Below are 11,355 nucleotides of genomic sequence, written 5' to 3' on the forward strand. Positions count from 1 at the left end.
AGGATATGTTTTAGACTGAACAACAGTCTGTCATAGTTTTAATATGTATATACGATATTTTGTTTTAATATTACATATATTAATACATATATATTATATTTCTTGAATTAGGAAAAAAGCAGTCATCTACATGAAAGGAAATATATCTTTATAAAATATATGTGGGCGGGAGTATGAGCAGGCGGAGCACAGGGTTTCTAGGGCAGTGGAACTACTCTGTGGGACAGTACGATGGTGGACGCATGTCCTTAAGCATCTGTTCAAAGCCCCAGAATGCACAACACCAGGAGTGCGCCCTGCTGTACACTGGGAACTTTGGGTGACAGTGACACATCAGTGTGGGTTTATCAATTGTAACAAATGTACCATCAGGTGGGGGACGTTGACAAGGGGGTAGGCTGTGTGTGTGTGCAGGCACAGGGGGCATATGAGAAATCTCTATAGGGGCGCCTGGGTGGCTCAGTCGGTTGAGCGTCTGACTTCGGCTCAGGTCATGATCTCACGGTTAGTGGGTTCGAGCCCCACCTTGGGCTCTATGCTGACCGCGTGGAGCCTGGAGCCTGCTTCAGATTCTGTGTCTCCCTCTCTCTCTTTGCCCCTCCCCCACTCATGCTCTCTCTCTGTCTCTCAAAAATAAATAAACGTTAAAAAAAAAAAAAGGAAATCTCTGTATATTCTTGCATACCTTTACTGTGAACCTAAAACTGCCTTAAAAAACAAAGTCTGGGGGCGCCTGGGTGGCCCAGTCTGTTAAGCATCTGACTTTGGCTCAGGTCATGATCTCATGGTTTGTGGGTTCGAGTCCCGCCTCAGTCTCTGTGCTGACCGCTCAGAGCCTGGAGCCTGCTTCAGATTCTGTGTTTCCCTCTCTCTCTGCCCCTCCGCTGCTCGTGTGCTGACTCTCGAAAATGAAAAAACGTTAAAACATTTTTTTAAAAGTAAAGTCTAGGAAAACCTCAAAGTCATGTGGCTCCTGAAGTGAAAAACATATGTGTGTGTGTGTGTATAAATATAAACATATACGTATATATGTATATACATACATATATACATATATGCATATATATGTGTATGTATATACATATATGCATGTGTGTATATGTATGTATGTATATGTATATATGTATATATACATATATGTGTGTGTATATATGTATATATGTGTGTATATATACACACACACACATAAAAGCTTTCCTAACACATTGTTAAATTACTAAACCAAATACAAAATTTAAACAATTGCATGATGAACATCTTGTCACACAAATATATGCCAACTTGCCACAGCTCCATTCCATCGGTCATGATGGGGGCCGTGTACACGACACCATTTCATTTGGAGACCCTCCAGCCTCCTCACCACTGTCTGATCCCTTGGACGTGCCCGACTGTGGCTGCAGTGGTGGTGTCTGTCCTCCAGACACAACCTTGGAAGCTAAGTGACCCCCCAGGGCCTGTCTTAGCACAGCAATGCATCCAGGCCCGATCCTAAAGTATAACATTCTACCTAACTAACCGGCCACCTGGAACCTGCTCTTGAGATGTGCTCGTAATTCCTGTACTGCTAATTTATATATCTGTTGTAACGTGGTTTTGTTTATTCTGACTGGAATAGCAAGACTGAATAAGCTAGATGCAATGGTGTGAATCATTGCCACTTCCCACTCCATGTTGAGGACAGTGAGGCCATGAAATTAACATAACTTGAGATAATCCCTAAAATAGACAACCTCTTAGAAACCAGCACTCTCATTCAAATAAACAGGTAGGATCAATTACTCCCTGTTCACACGATCACAATTCTAGTTTTTGATGCTACTTCTAAAAATCCATGTAACAAATAATTCAGAGAAATTCACCTAGAATTATAATCTATGACCCATATTTATTTTATCACTTAAGAAAGCTAACCAGTGATGGAAAACATAATAATAAAGCACGCCAAGGATTTGGAGGGTCGAATTTTTTTTTTAAACGGTTTTTTATTTTGAGAGAGAGAGAGAGAGAGCATGAGCTGGGGATAAGGGCAGAGGGAGAGAAAGAGAGAGACAGAGACAGAGAGAAAGAGAGAGAGAGAATCCTGAGCAGGCTTTGCGCTGTCAGTGCAGAGCCCGACGAGGGACTCAGGACCCTGGCATCATGACCTGAGCCGAAATCAAGAGTCAGATGCTCAACTGACTGGGCCACTTAGGTGCCCCAAGGCAGGGTCTGAATTTGAAATGGTAAATGCTGTCACGGATGATGACTGACAGACCATTTCAGGGTATGGAACAGCTACCAGATTAGGAAGAAAAAGCCATCACCCAAATGAAAGAAGTGTCATGTCTTCAAATATCCCTCCCTGGGAAACTTGCTGTGCTGTCTCTCAGGCACATATTCTTGTGGCTGGTGAAGTTCTCTCAGTTTTGGGGAGTCCTCAGATAATTTTCTCAGAAATACCCACACTTTCAGCCTCTGTCTGATAATAAAGATGGCTTACTAAATATTTCAGAGCAAATTCGTACAGGTACAAGACAAAGGTTTGGTGCCTGAAAGGTTGGGGATTTTTTTTTAATGTTTATTTATTTTTGAGAGAGAGAGAGAGACAGAGCATGTGCAGGGCAGGGGAAGAGAGAGGGAGACACAGAATCCGAAGCAGGCTCCAGGCTCTCAGCTGTCAGCACAGAGCCTGACGTGGGGCTCGAACCCACGAACTGTGAGATCATGACCGGAGCCAAAGTCGGACACTTAACCGACTGAGCCATCCAGGTGCCCCTGGAAGGTTGGAGATCCTGAATGCAGAGGAAGTAATGTATTTTTTTCTGGGTCTTCTATTATCTTCACACATTTATTGATTTACAAATCAATTATATTATTGCTATGGAATACTATTTTAAAAGGAGGCATGGGTTGAAAAAGAGGTCTCTTCAGGAAAATTAATGAATACTCAGCTTGAATGATACTGAAAGGAAAAAACAAACAAAAAAACCCTCTTCCTGAAATCAGCATTTTGGGGAAAAAGGTAAATTTTATAAAATGAGAAGAAAGGATACGCTGAAGGTAGTCGCAGAAATAAAGGAAATAAGGACAAAAAGAAAACAGACGTGAGTGAAACCTCTCCCCAGGAGAAACATCCATCAACCTGGTCAGAATGTGCAAAGAGACTCGTTCAAAGTCTCTGGAGACTTGAGCCAAGGGGCTTACAATGAATTGAGGATCATCTTTTCGAAAACACCCACAGAGGCTATTGTTTTCCACTGTGGCCATTCTAGTACGTGGATGGGGGAAGTGACTCGTCCTGCTTTACTTTGTGTTCTTTATGTATGATGGTGCTGAGTGTCTTCTTGCGCTCTGACTGGACTTCCACACATCTCGTTCAGTGGAATGTTCCTCCAAGTCCTGTGCCCAGGGGTGGGAACCCTACCCCAGCCCACCTGACAACCAAGATTAGCACTGCAAGCCAGCCCCTCTCCCCACAGCCTCAAGCCACTTCAGACCCGCTTGGGAGCCACTGCGCTCTCCCAGGAAGACACGTTAGGTGAGTAATAAAACTTTTGACACCTCCCTGACATGTGTGCTACAGCTCAGCAGCCATGGGTGGGGACCATCCCATCCACTTGCTGGCTCCAGAACCAACCGGTGCTGTTTGCTGTGTGTTTCCTTGGTTCTTTTCCAAGCCGCTTAAAATGGAAGATTGAATTTTTTAAGTGTATTTATTTATTTATTTTGAGACAGGCAGACAGCACAAGTGGGGGAAGGGGCAGAGGGAGAGGAGAGAGAGAGACAATCTCAAGCAGGCTCCATGCCACCAGCACAGAGCCTGACACAGGGCTCAAACCCAGGAAGCCGAGACCATGACTGAAGCCGAAACCAAGAGTCAGAGCTTAACCGACTGAGCCATCCAGGTGCCCCAAAGACTGCGTTTTTAATCTGACACCTTTCTACTTTTCCAGTGTAAGTATTTAATGGTATAGATTTAATGGTATAGATTTCCTCTAAATACTTTGTCTCAAAATTTTGACATGTTGTGCTTTCATTTTGATTCAGTTCAAAATCACTTTTAATTTCTCTGGAGACTGCTCCATGGAAACATGGGTTGGTTGGTTTGTTTGTTTGTTTGTTTTAAAGTATTTTTGTTAATTTCCAAGTGTTGGGAGATTTTCCTATTTTTCTGTTATTGGCAGTTTGTTTAATCACAGTACGATCAGAAAATGTAAATCTGTAGGGTTTTACTTTTTTAAAATTCGCTAAATTTTGTTTGGTCAACCAGATCATGGCCTGTACTGGTGATTGCTGTATGTGCACTTGAAAGTGATCCTTTCGGGGCGCCTGGGTGGCGCAGTCGGTTAAGCGTCCGACTTCAGCCAGGTCACGATCTCGCGGTCCGTGAGTTCGAGCCCCGCGTCGGGCTCTGGGCTGATGGCTCGGAGCCTGGAGCCTGTTTCCGATTCTGTGTCTCCCTCTCTCTCTGCCCCTCCCCCATTCATGCTCTGTCTCTCTCTGTCCCCAAAATAAATAAATGTTGAAAAAAAAATTAAAAAAAAAAAAGGGATCCTTTCCTCCCCCCTCTTTCTCTGTTTTAATTTTCCTTAAATGAAGTCAACTATAGTTAAAAAGAAAGTATCCCAACCTCACTGACTATTTGATATCAAGAAGTGGAATTTCTGTTTGAAAATAGAGTTTCTGTAAAGCTTTAATCCCAATGGTGGAAGATGGACCAGAAGGAGTGGTCACGCTGCTTAAGATGAACCTTCCCTGAACGAGACGTCTAACCACCTAGATCAGACTGCAGAACTCACTTGAATGGGGGATTTAGTTTATCAGTCAATTGGAAGATGTGGGCTAAGAAGACATTTTGCTGATGAGTCACGTTGTTTTTAATTCAATTAGTCATTTTCCTGTTTTTCATTTGTCTTCTCTCTTCTTCTTGGGATGAACACAAAAACTCTGAAAACATTTGGAAAAATCGAGTAAGAGCCTTCATATTCCTCTCTTTCTTTTGTTCTCCAGCCTTGCCAAAACAGGCCTGAAGTGCCTTCCAAAACGGGAACTGGGTAGCGTTTCTCCCGAGAATCTGAGGCTCTAAAATATCAAAAGAGAATATAGCAATTTAACATGCTTCATGGGCTCCTATCCATGCACATCTTTGTGCTAAATCGTGTGTTAAATCCTCTTAGCTAATCATACACATGAAGTCAGGTTCAACTCTGTGAATACTTAACACACTGTCTAGACTTGTCTGGGTTTTAAACTCTCCTGCATAAAACACTGCATATGCTCCTTACATCCTTGTGTGTTTCCGTTTGTGTGCTCATTAGCTCACAGAATTATTCTGTTAGTAACACTGGTTGATATAAACATACTTACTCTTTATTCTGCTACTCTAGACATTTCTCTTTGCCTCCATGATGCTATATTACATCATCCAGGGTGCAGGGGGTTGAAACAAGGGTACTCATTTAGTGACTGATTGGAGGGCCCACGATCTAGCTCGGGCAAGGCCAGGAGTCCTTCCAGTCTGGCTATTCCCTCTCACATTGGGTCGACCCAGATGGACTCTGCTTACAGGGATTGGGCAGCCAAGGTCTGCTTCATCTGTATCTTCGTCTCCGGAAGGCCTGCCCAGGCCAGCTCTCGCGACAAGACGGGAGGGGAGATCAGAAGGGAGGGCAGCCTCACGGGGTAGCTTGAGGTCCAGACCCAGAACTGGCGCATCTCACTGAGCTGGGTGCTGTGGGCCAAAGCAAGACACTGGACGAGGCCAAATCTCCTACTCTCCCTCGGTTGTGTTTGAGCACTTCATTCAACCAAATCGCCCAATAAATTAGAGAAAGGGCAATATAGTGCTTGGTCAGGAACACTGCTTTGTTATAAAAAAACTCCACATAAGGAACAGAGTTGAAAATAAAGCATTAACTTGAAAATCAGGTTTAATATATATATGCAAAAGATCATATTCAATATATATTTTTATTATAATTCGTAATTATAGCCGATGTATATATAACATTTACAACCAACATTGTCCCTGAGAGATTTACATGTATTAACCCATTGCATCGTCATAAAAAGATTATTACCATCTCCACCTTCCAGTTGAAGGAATGGAGGCAGAGGCAACTTGCCCGATGTTGTACGGCCAGCAAACACTTGAGTCAGTCAGATCTGAGCTCAATACCTGTGCCGTGCTACCTCTCAGAATGAACAAAAACATAAATAATATAAACAAATAAAAATCAATCGAGAATCCTACTACTGTAGAATATTAGAATTAAAATAGTCCTTAAAAATGACACACTAGGACAGCCTTCATTATTCACTTGAGAAAAAAAAAATGCCATGAGAGGTAAAAGGAATGTCCCTGTTCTAAGGCCAGCAGGTGGCCAAGCCAGGTCCCTGCCCGACCCCTCACAGTTCCTACAAGACAGGCAGCAGGAAATCAATGGTAATCGAAAGCTAAAAGTCCGTGGAGGGAAGGAAAACATATAAGGGGCTTTAGAATAATAAAAATTTTGAGGCGCCTGGGTGGCTCAGTCAGTTAAGAGTCTGAGTCTTGATTTTGGCTCAGGTAATGATCTCTTGGTTAGTAAGTTTGAGCCCCGTGTCGGGCTCTGGGCTGACAGCACAGAGCCTGCTTAGGATTCTCTCTCTCCCTCTCTCTCTGCCCCTCTGCTGCTCATGTGTTCTTTCTCTCTCTCTCTCTCTCTCTCTCTCTCAAAATAAATAAATAAGCTATAAATAAATAAATAAATAATTTAAGAGGTCAATACGCCAAGTTATAGACAAGCTATAAAAAAAACAAAACTAGGAACTTTTCAATCTGAAACACTAGTATTTCACTTGATGTGAAGTTCCCCTAATAAAGTTTATTATACGTGTTTACAACCAACCTTCACACAAAAGTTTATGCAGTCAACATCACACAGATGATTTTCAAATTGCAAAATTCAGGTATTTATTCCATAAATAGGCATAGTGGATAAGGGACATAGCTTTAAATATATAGAATATATAATTATGTAACGTGTAAGGCTATATACATATAAGCTTATACATACATATACATACCATACATATTTGTATTTACAAAAAATATATGATATATAATATTTCCATATTTATATATAATTATATTTTTTGGTGGTTTTTACAATTATACATTCATTGGCATCTTTACTGGGGTATACTTATAAGGGTCCAATTAAATGATTTTTTAGTAACTTCGTAGAGTCATACAACTATCACTAAAATCAAGTTTTAAAACATAATTATAGGGGCACCTGGATGGCTCAGTCTGTTGGGCGTCTGACTTTGGCTCAGGTCATGATCTCGCAGCTTGTGAGTTCGAGCCCCACATCGGGCTATGTGCTGACAGCTCAGAGCCTGGAGCCTGCTTTGGATTCTGTGTTTCCGTCTCTCTGTCTACCCCTCCTCCACTCATCCTCTGTCTCTCTCTACAAAAATAAATAAACATTAAAAAACATTAAAAAAAACCCATAATTATATATCATACCTTTATATATATCATAAAATATTTATATATAATTTGTATGTTTTATACTCACATAGTATGCATTACATATATAAATATGGGCAGTATACATGCATGGTTACATCAACGCCATTAATATAGATATAAATTATGGTACATTCATTAAGTATGCATAATGTATACACTTAATATATACGTACACTTATCTACGCCGTGTACCATGTACATTACTTGGAAGATGTGTTCCCTGCACTGGCCCCCACCCTGAACATCCCCAGCCACCTTCCCGCCTATAAAAGCAAGCAGTGTTCTAAATGGAAAATGAAAGGTTATTTCAAAACTCATCATGGCTGACTTCCTCTCACCCAGAGTGTGTCCCCTGCATGGGTTTTCCTATCCAAAGAAATCACTTCATTTATATTCTCTACAAACTTCGTTAATAATCAGAGGGCTTATTTTTCCCAATTATGACACCACTAGATAAATGGAAATTAAAAAGTAAATTATGTCTTAGCTGTGAAGATTAAAATGAACCGCAGAGTGGGCTATAAGAAACACAACGGCATCTCATTTCTCAGTGTACCTTTGGCAGATGTGCGGAACATCCTCAGCCTCTTCTCCAGCTGGGGGAAGAGACGATGACTCGGACGGCATCACAGCAGGCAGAGTGCTTGACGATCATTATCAGGGCCAGTGTGATAATTGTTGCACGGATGGCATTGCATGTAGCCTTCTCGAAACCGGGAAAATAATATTGGCAACAAAGCCGAAAAGTCGGTATCGTGTTCCGTTGCTTGCCTTCTGTATGATTGTGTTAACCTCTTAAGCTGCTTCTCAAAAAAAAAGTTTCTACCTACTTAAAATTCTGTGAAATACAGGGGTGCCTGGGTGGCTTAGTCGGTTAAGCGTCCGACTTCAGCTCAGGTCATGATCTCACGGTCCGTGGGTTTGAGCCCCGCGTCGGGCTCTGTGCTGACAGTGCAGAGCCTGGAGCCTGTTTCGGATTCTGTGTCTCCCTCTCTCTCTCTGACCCTCCCCTACTCATGCTCTGTCTCTCTCTGTCTCAAAAATAGATAAAAAACGTTAAAACAAATTTTTTAAAAATTTTTGATTCTTGTTCTGGTTTCGTAAAGGAGACGCTGTTCATTTTCATGAGTCAATTATGCAATTGGCCCCGCAAGCTACATTCCTGGATTATATGATTATGATCCCCACCAGTCTACTGTGCATGTGGTAGCCTAGCTGATTATACCAGGTGGTTTTAACTTCCCACGAAAGTCCATGATTTGATTCCCTGAGAGAATTTTCAACGGGAGCATATACATACACTCAGGCTTATTATAGTACCCGACTCATTACATTGCCCACTCATATATCCTAAGGAGCGTCTGGAAGAACTTAGGCAAATGATTTCTCTCTTTTTGTTAAAGAGTAATGTCAACGTACAATGTAAGTTAAAGCTCTTACTCGTGCGCGGAAAAAAGGTTACAGTATCTTTTGTTTATCCTCATAACTACCATATTTAAGATATTCAGAAACGTTAAAAAATCTTCCAAATGTTCTACAATGTATATGTATAGTTTCATTAATCAGAAAAATGGGTTAAGTATATAAAAGTATATATTGAAACTGTAAAATCTGAGAAGTGGGTAGGAGTTAACTCATAAACTTATTTTCATTTATGTTTTTCTTTTATGCACAAAGGAAAAGGTAACGATCTTTGTTCAGGTCATGCATGTCAGGTCAGGACACGCTACATGTCAGCAGGCAAGCCGGTTGATTTTCCGAATCAGAGAGGCCAAGGGTAGTAGGTTGGCGGCCTTGGAGGCCCCGTTCTTGTCCCGACCAGCAGCCACAGTGGCAAGTAACTGCTGAACTCCTCTGAAGACGGGGATTTTACTCCCGCACTCCTGGAACTCGGCTTGCCTCTCTGTCTTCGGCTCGTAGGCACGATGCACGTGACGGAGAGCAGGGCCAGGACGAGGCTTCAGGTCCTCTGGGTTCTGCCTGGTCCTCCTTGCATCTGGCATCACCATGGGAACACGCCAATAGGCAGCCAACACCCGGGCAGGGAGGGCACCCGCCAGCCACAAGTTCTCTGACTTGCACCCCAGAAACAGACCCGTGCACACTCCTCATTGTCAGCCACTGACCCTTGTGGCTGCTTGTTATGTAGCAGTATTCAGACGTCAGGTTAACGCTGAGTCTGGATTTTGATACACAGAATGAGCAAGTCTTTGCACAAATGGAAGCTTTATATCACCCCCAGAGCTAAAGCTCAAAGTTTGTTGGAGAACATTATGCTCAGTGAAATAGCCCAGACATAGGAGGACAAATACCGCGGGGTTCCAAGCATATGAGGTCTCGACACGGCCACACTCGTGGCAGCAGAGAGTAGAAAGGTCATTTCCAGGAGCTGGACAAGGGGGACTGGGGACAGAAAGGTTCAGTTATGCCCGATGGTTGATTCTAGGCATCCGCTGTGCATCATGGAGCCTACGTTTAACATGCTGTGTTGTGCACTGAGAACATCTGCTAAGAGGGTAGAGCCCACGTAAAGTGCTCCTATCAGAAGGGGTCCCAGGAAGCTTGCCGGTGACAGATACGTTTGGAATACTGATCGTGGTGATGGCTTCCCGAGTGTACGCATAAACCCAAGCCCATCAAATTGTATATGTTACAATGATCAGTTTTTTGTATCAATTACACTTCAATAAAGCTGGGGGGAAAATCTAAGTGGTGAAATTCAAAGCTTAATCAGGATTCACTGTTGTGGGGCGCCTGGGGGGCTCAGTCGGTCAAGCTTCTGACTTCAGCTCAGGTCATAATCTTGCAGTTCATGAATTCGAGCCCCGGGCCAGGCTCTGTGCTGACAGCCTGGAGCCCGGAGCCTGCTTCGGATTCTGTGTCTCCTTCTCTCTCTGCCCCTCCCCTGCTCACTCTATCTCTCTTTCTCAAAAATAAACATTAAAAAAATTGGGGGTGCCTGGGTGGCTAAGTTAGTTGAGCGACTGACTTTGGCTCAGGTCATGATCTCGCAGTTTGTGAGTTCGAGCCCCACACCGGGTTCTGTGCTGAGAGCTTGGAGCCTGGAGCCTGCTTCAGATTCTGTGTCTCCCTCTCTCTCCGCCCCTCCCCTGTTTGTGCTCTGTCCCTCTCTGTCTCTCAATAATAAGTAAATGTTAAAAGAAAATAATTTTTTTTAAAAACTTAAAAGACTCGTGTTCCATCCTTCCCTGGCAGGGAGATACCATTTTCTGAAGTCCAACTGGGTCAATACAATTTCTAGTTTTACACTTAGTATCATATCATTGAAAATAGCCAAACATCTCTATACAGTGTGTGTGTGTGTGTGTGTGTGTACATATAGACATTTGGAAAAAAAAATCTTTTTTTTGGTAACGAGGCCAAAATATCTCCCCTGCCAGGGGAGATACCATGTTCATGAAGAATGGACTTCCATATATATATATATTTTTTTTCTCCTTTCAACAGGGCCATTTGAGGACTGCATCAATACATAAACGATCATAGGGGCGCCTGGGGGGCTCAGTCGGTTAAGCTTCCAACTTCGGCTCAGGTCATGATGTCACAGTTCCTGAGTTCGAGCCCCACGTCGGGCTCTGTGCTGACAGCTCACAACCTGGAGCCTGCTTCAGATTCTGTGTCTCCCTCTGTCTCTGCCCCTCCCCTGCTTGTGCTCTGTCTCTCAAAAATGAATACACATTAAAAAGTTTTTAAAAAATACATAAACGATCATATTCTGCGTGTGGCCTTTTATGTTGGTGTTATAAAAAAGAAATGCTTACCACTCGGGCAGTTCATCACCCAGTTCGCGTCTCCCTTGAAAAGAGAATCATTTAATAATGCCCGAGGTATAT

General features: G+C 42.8%; 1 non-coding gene across 1 annotated transcript; it reads left to right on the plus strand.

Moving 5' to 3' along the window:
- Positions 1 to 448: 448 nt before the first annotated feature.
- TRNAR-UCG lies at positions 449 to 533 on the plus strand. The gene has a single exon. It is a non-coding gene; the product is annotated as a tRNA-Arg (tRNA).
- The last annotated feature ends 10,822 nt before the right edge of the window (positions 534 to 11,355 follow it).

Source organism: Prionailurus bengalensis, chromosome B4 (genome assembly GCF_016509475.1).
Source record: "Prionailurus bengalensis isolate Pbe53 chromosome B4, Fcat_Pben_1.1_paternal_pri, whole genome shotgun sequence".
NCBI lineage: Eukaryota > Metazoa > Chordata > Mammalia > Carnivora > Felidae > Prionailurus > Prionailurus bengalensis.